This window comes from Babylonia areolata, chromosome 6, assembly GCF_041734735.1.
Source record: "Babylonia areolata isolate BAREFJ2019XMU chromosome 6, ASM4173473v1, whole genome shotgun sequence".
In the NCBI taxonomy this organism is placed as follows: Eukaryota; Metazoa; Mollusca; class Gastropoda; order Neogastropoda; family Buccinidae; genus Babylonia; species Babylonia areolata.
Genome location: NC_134881.1, coordinates 25,474,779 through 25,482,278, shown reverse-complemented (window position 1 = coordinate 25,482,278; position 7,500 = coordinate 25,474,779). Strand labels below are relative to the sequence as shown.

General features: G+C 41.7%; 1 protein-coding gene across 4 annotated transcripts in view; it reads right to left on the bottom strand.

Annotated features, from left to right (window-relative positions):
• LOC143282871 (ciliary microtubule associated protein 1B-like) overlaps positions 1-7,500 on the bottom strand; it is a 51,504-nt gene that overhangs the window by 26,673 nt on the left and 17,331 nt on the right. For all 4 annotated transcript variants that reach the window (XM_076588735.1, XM_076588734.1, XM_076588733.1 and 1 more), the window contains exon 2: positions 5,438-5,579. The gene's annotated coding sequence lies outside the window, so the exon portion shown is untranslated. The remainder of the gene's footprint in view (positions 1-5,437; positions 5,580-7,500) is intronic.

Here is a 7,500-nt window from a genome sequence, read left to right as displayed (position 1 = left end):
TATTGTCAAGGACAACACCGAGGTTCCTGACTGACGTAGAAAGAGGGATGGATGTACTGCCAAGTTGGATTGTGTCAATTGTGATGGAAGACAGTTTTTGTTTAGTTCGTATGATCATTGCTTCAGTTTTGTCCGCGTTCAATTGTAACTTATTTCGAGTCATCCAGTTTTGAATGTCCAGGAAGCAGTTGGATGTTTCTTGCAAGAGCGACAACAATTTTTCAGGGGTATCACTCTTCTGGAGTTGAGTGTCATCAGCATAAGAATGATGACTGATATTATGGCGGTTGATAATTTCAGCGAGAGGAGCAGTGTACAGTGTGAAGAACACTGGGCCTTAAACAGATCCCTGTGGGACTCCATGTTCGATTTTAACGGGTTCAGATTGGAAATGATCAACAGTGACAGACTGGAATCGATCAGTGAGATAAGATTTGAATCAGTTTAGAACAGTGCCATTGATACCAAATGTAAAATGAAGACGGGAAAGAAGGATTGAATGGTCTATCGTATCAAAGGCGGCTGACAAGTCGAGGAGAGTGAGAAGGGAAATTTTTCCTGAGTCGGACGCTATCAGTAGATTGTTCAGAATGTGGAGGAGAGTGGTTTCGGTGCTATGGTCAGCGCGATAGGCAGACTGAAATGGGTGGATGAGATTGTTGAAACAAAGGTGGTTGTTAAGCTGCTTGAGGACAGCTTTTTCAAGGAGTTTGGACATGAATGGAAGATTAGAAACTGGTCGATAGTTTTTCAAAATGTTTGCGTCAAGGTTGGGTTTCTTCAGAAGAGGTCGGACGATTGCAGTTTTGAAAGTGGATGGAAACGTTCCAGTGAGAAGGGATGAGTTGTCAATGGGAAACCATTTACAGCTTAGTCTTTTGTGAAAGACTATGACTCTCAAACTAGGAGGCAAAATTGCACTGGCTCTTAGTGCTGCAGCCTTGTGGGCTAGTTGGCCTTTGGGAACCATCCCAACGCCGACGGTCCTAAAACCCTCTTGGCCGAGAGAGTGGGGATGTACTTGGGCAAGACACTCCACTACAATCAAATTCTTGCCCAAATAGTCGGAACACCAGTTGCCTCCTCTGCTGTTCTGATGGTCATAGTCGGGCACGACTGACTATCATATATATATATATAGATAGATGTGGATTGGCGTATATGGATCAGTCTGTACGCTCTGACATCTCCTTGAATCTGAAACTGAAACAGTTTTCAAGAATCCAAAGATCTTGAAGTATATTTCGTTTAAGGAAAGCAGTTTCAAATAATCCAGATATCATAATAGCAAGTTGCTCTTCTTCGTGTCGAGCTTCCAGGCCTGTGATTTCTTTGTGTTGACTTTTGCGAAAAGGTAATGACGATGAGAAAATGTTCAGTAATGAATATGAAATATTAGTTTAGTCATACCCCCCATCACCCTCCTCCTCACCTCCGCTACTTAGAAATATTTTCCCTATCACAACATCACTATTACTACTGTTAGTATTGTTTACCTTTCCTTCTCTCTGAGATATTTGTCAAAGTCATTTTCAGTATTTCCTGGTCGCAAGAATCAAAATGACTGAATAGTTTGGAAGAACACAGACAGACAGACAGACAGACAGATAGATAGATAGATAAACACAGAGAGAGAGAGAGAGAGAGAGAGAGACAGACAGACAGACAGACAGACAGACAGACAGAGACAGAGAGAGAGCATGTATGTATGTCAAACAAACATTACTGAATTTTTTTTAATCTGAATTTTGAAAAGTAATTTTAGAATGAATGAAAGCTGTCCGAACACAAGACCTTACGCGTACAGCCATAAGACAATGTACATTCAGTGTTATTATCCCCCAAAACCCTGTTAATAAAAAAAAATTAAAAAAAGTATTTCACGTTTCACGGAACACAGCCCCCCTACCTTATTTAAGAAAAAAACAAACAAAAAAACTAGTATTCAACATTTCACGGGACATAAACCTCCAACCTTATTTAAGAAAACAACAACTAGTATTCAACATTTCACGGGACATAACCCCCCTACCTTATTTAAGAAAAAAAAACAACAACTAGTATTCAACATTTCACGGCACATAACCCCCCTACCTTATTTAAGAGAAAAAAACAAACAAACTAGTATTCAACGTTTCACGGCACATAACCCCCCTACCTTATTTAAGAGAAAAAACAAACAAACTAGTATTCAACGTTTCACGGCACATAACCCCCCTACCTTGTTTAAGAGGAAAAAAAACAAAAACAAACTAGTATTCAACGTTTCACGGCACATAACCCCCCTACCTTATTTAAGAAAAAAAAACAACAACTAGTATTCAACGTTCCACGGCACATAAAACCCCTACCTTATTTAAGAAAAAAAAACCCAACTAGTATTCAACGTTTCACGGCACATAACCCCCCTACCTTATTTAAGAAAAAAAAACAACAACTAGTATTCAACGTTCCACGGCACATGAACCCCCTTACCTTATTTAAGAAAAAACAACAACAAAAAACAACAGCTAGTATTCAACGTTTCGCGGGAGATGAACCCTACCTTTCCTACCTTATTCAGCTCAACGTCAAAACCAGGGCGGAGACTTTCCAGCACTGACAAACGAAACCAAAGGCCAGCATGAGTGGCAACCCCAAAACCCACCGTAAAAGTGACCCGGACCGATTAACATCAACACGGGACGTTACTATGAAGTCGGTGCTTCCACATAAACAACAACCCTATCTTTTTTTCACCCCTACGTCTCCGCCAAGACAAAGCCACGGCTCTGAATTTCAGGCACTGACAAAAAACAAACAAACAAACAAACAAACAAAACCCAACTAACTGACGCGAGTGTAGACGGGCGCAATAGCCGAGTGGTTAAAGCGTTGGACTGTCAATCTGAGGGTCCCGGGTTCGAATCACGGTGACGGCGCCTGGTGGGTAAAGGGTGGAGATTTTTACGATCTCCCAGGTCAACATATGTGCAGACCTGCTAGTGCCTGAACCCCCTTCGTGTGTATATGCAAGCAGAAGATCAAATACGCACGTTAAAGATCCTGTAATCCATGTCAGCGTTCGGTGGGTTATGGAAACAAGAACATACCCAGCATGCACACCCCCGAAAACGGAGTATGGCTGCCTACATGGCGGGGTAAAAACGGTCATACACGTAAAAGCCCACTCGTGTGCATACGAGTGAACGCAGAAGAAGAAGAAGACGCGAGTGTACAGCCACTCCTACACCCACCGAGTAAAGTGACTCATGGCCAATTTCGACCAGCAGAGAACTGGCTCCACGAAGTTAGTGTTTCCACATAAACCCCTTGTCACACCACTGCTGGACCATCACGCACCACTGCCCTGCTTCCTGCTATCAACGGATCGACGACTGTTCACGTGCCGATGTCGATGAGTGTGATAGCCATCGATCAGGTAGTGAGGAAGGGGGTGGGGAGGGAGGCAGCTGGTACGTCTGTGTTTAGTGTTTCGTCCCCCTCAGAGACAGTTAATATAAAATACCCTGTTATCTGACACAGGCCTTTTGGTTCAGTCATGCGAAACTATTGTCGTCGAGGCAGACAGTCAAAAAAATACTGTGGGATCTGAAAGGTACAACGAAGAAAAACTATTTCTTTTGTAAAAAAAACAGTGGGTATGTTATTTTCAAATCATTCTCCTGTCGTCAAGGTTGACCACCAAGATGCTCTGTGATCTGAAACTTCTTTGGTATAACGAGGAAACAGTTTTAGTCAAGAGAATGTTGTTTCTTTCTTTCTTTCTTTTTTTTTTTTTTTTTTTTTTTTTTTTTTTACCTTTGTTTCTTTTTTTTCTTTTTTTTTGTCGTTGTTTTTACCAGCGGTCATTCTTCCCTGTGAAAGAAACTGTCGCGAATTAATCAGTTTCGAAAAAAGGCGTGATTCTTTACGATGAGTGGAAATTAACCGTGCTTTGGTTTTGTTCATAAATGTTTCATCACTGTCAGGACAGGATCAGAATGAACTAGTTGTAAACTTGTAAAATTGTATCCAGATTTCATTTCTTTATACTTTCGGACAGTCTCTTTCTTTCCCCTCCTCCCTGTCTCTGTTCATATGCACAATACCCACCCTCCCTTACTTTTTGTTCTTGTTTTTTGAGTTCCTCTTCTTAAAAACTCCCATGGGTGATCAGACCAACTCTTTTGCTTCTGCATTCTGTTGAATGTGAACTTGATATGTTTTGTTTGGTTTTTTTACGACTTCAGTTGCACGCAAGAACATGGAGCACACAGTTTCACTATTTCTCTTTTCCCTTTTTTTTTCTTTTTGTCTTTTTTCAAGCGCTCCACTTGTGTCTATCTTATGTGACCAAAAACAAAAACAAAAACACCTAAATAAAAAATTAAAAGCAAATATATCAACTGATAGATAAAAACAGAAAAAAAGGAAGAAAATATGAAAGAATAGCGAAAGACAACAACAACAAACTAAACAATGTTGCTAATATTTCAACAGCCAGAGTAAAAGCCAAGGGTGAGAGTGGACATCCTTGTCTGATGCCACATCTTACTCTGAATGGTTCAGATAACTAATCTCCATGATCAACACTGCCATACGCATTGCTATATATAGGTCTAGTCCATTTTCTGAAGTGTTCCTCCCAAACAAAAACCAACCAACCAAAAAGAACTTGAATGCGAAAACAACAACAACAACAAAAAATCTCTGGAAATGTATCAAATGCTCGATGATTATGTGCGTAACCATCACTGACATATACATGGCTGCTTTGTCGTTTTCTATTGGTTGTTTTTTTGTTGTTGTTTTTAACTGTGTCAAGCACGTTGAATGAGGCGACTTCCCCATCCCTCCCTTCAACCTTCCCATGGTTTGGGTGTGTTGTTTTTTCTTCTTCTTCTTCTTCTTTTCTTTTCTTTTTTTTTCTACACACATGGGAAAACAACAAGCGATCACAATTTTTTTCAGACATCTTCATTGCAACTGTAGGTTTTCTCCACATGAGCACGTTCTCCTGTTCCTTTGCTAAGCGCATTGCTGTTTTATCAGAGGGTTTTCTTTATGTCTGTTTTTTTGTTTTGTTCTTCTTCTTCATATGATGATAATAATAATAATACTGATAATAATAACAAAACAACAACAACAATGATAATAACAATCATCCTCATAATAATAATAACAATACCAACAATGATAATATAATAATAATAATCATAATAACAATAACAACAACAATAATAAAACAATATTATTATTATCATAATTATTATTATTATTATTATTCAAAGAAGACCACAGACACCAGCAAATGCACGTTGCCGCTCTTAAAGAATTCAACGGGATTCGTACGAGAAGTCGCAATCCCCCGCGCGCACACACACACACACACACACACACACACACACACACACACACACACCGTACCCACAAACACCGACACACTCCCACATACCCAGGACACTTCAGGGCAGCACCAGACAAGCTACTCGTTCTCATGACGGGGTCTATATTACGTCCACGCCGCGCATGCTGTCTTGCCAACCCGTCGTCAGGGACAACCTGGCTGAGACGCACCGGCAGCACGCTTGATCACCCTGTAAAATAGACACTGTACAGAATTAACGATCCTCAGAAAACGACTCCTGATATATACTATATGGAAGTGACCGGGAAGTGTGTGTGTGGGGGGGGGGGGGGGGGGGGGGGGGAGAGGTGAGTAAGGGGAGTGGTGCTAGAAGGAGTTGGGATGGGGTGGGGAAGAGGGAGGGAAAGGAGGAGGAAGGGTGGGAGAGAGAGAGGTGGCGATTCTTTCAGGGCGGGGACAGTGGGTGGGGGTGGGGGATGGGGGGAGACAGAGGAGGGAGGGAGGGATGATGGAAAGAACGGAGGAGAGTGGGGAGGAGGGGGCAGGGGAGGTAGCAACTCTTGATCTGTGGTGGGGGAGAGAGAGAGAGTAGGGGGTCGTGGGGGGGTGGGGGGGTGGCGGAGAGATGGAGGAGGGAGGCTCGGGGGTGGGGGGTGGGGAGAGGGAGAGGCGGAAGGACAGGGGAAGGGGTGGTAACTCCTGATCTATGGAAGAGAGAGAGAGGGAGGGAGGAGGAGGAGGAGGGCGTGGGGCAAGAGGGGTGGTAGGTGGAAGAGAGAGGAGGAGGAGGGACGGTGAGAAGAACGAGGGAAGGAGAGGGGGGGATGGGGTGGAAGGGATGGGGTGGGGACAATAGATAATAGGTAAGAGTCGGGGGTTCAGTGATTGCACGGTGGCTGGATTTAGAGTCAGTTTGAGGTGGGTATAGTTTTTGTTGTTTCTCTGTCTGTCTGCCTGTTTATTGTCTCTATCTGTCTTGTTCGTCTCTCTCTCTCTCCCTCTCTCTTTCTTTCTTTCTGTCTGTATCTATCTATCTGTCTATCTATCTCTCTCTGCCTTACCTCTCTCTCTCTCTCTCCCTTTCTCTCTCTCTTTCTTTCTTTCTCTCTGTATCTATCTGTCTGTCTGCCAATCTCTCTCTGCCTTACCCCCCTCTCTCTCTCTCTTTCTCTCTTTCATTATCTAGCTAGCTAGCTCGCTCTCTCTCTCTCTCTCTCTACCTTACCTCTATCTCTCTCTCCCCCCACCCCCCTTTTCTGTCTCTATCTCCGAGGAAAAGAGGAAAGCACAGCTGGGCTACAAATATACGTACAACATTTGATAGACAAGTATAGGTTTTCATTTGTTTGGCATAATCCGGGTGATGAATCAATCTGTTTCAGACTTTATCACTGTTAGAAAGCAATGAAATATTGATTGCAGATGGCAAGAACGGGGACAGTATCAGTTTCAGTTTCAGTAGCTCAAGGAGGCGTCACTGCGTTCGGACAAATCCATATACGCTACACCACATCTGCCAAGCAGATGCCTGACCAGCAGCGTAACCCAACGCGCTTAGTCAGGCCTTGAAAAAAAAAGGTGAATAAATAATAGATAAATACATTAAAAAAAACCAAACTACTACCACTACTAATAATATGTATAAGGCGCAAAAACTTGATGAAGTCAACTATAAGCGTACATGAATAAGTAAGTAAATAAATAAATAAATAATAATTATAATATAAAAAAGGTAGACAGACATAAACAAACCGGTGAGAGGTTTCAGTTTTATCAGACTTTTAAATACAGTCAATCTAGAGAGCCGTCTCTATCTATGAATGTAAAACAGGCTTCAAAAGAATTATCTGACTAGATTTGGATTCGGAGTGTTATCAAAATGGTAGCATTCATTAAGATACACAAGAAGTACTGCACTGCAGTCATAATGTACATCTTGTTGTTGTTGTTGTTGTTGTTGTTGTTGTTGTTGTTGTTGTTGTTGTTGTTGTTGTTGTTGTTGTTGTTGTTGTTCTTCTTCTTCTTCTTCTTCTTCTTCTTCTTCTACCTTTAATAGACTATTCAAGTTCCTATTCTTATTCGTCGTTCTTATTATTTTATTTTATTTCAGTTTATTTCTTTATTTTTATGTTTTGTGTCGTTCGTTCTTT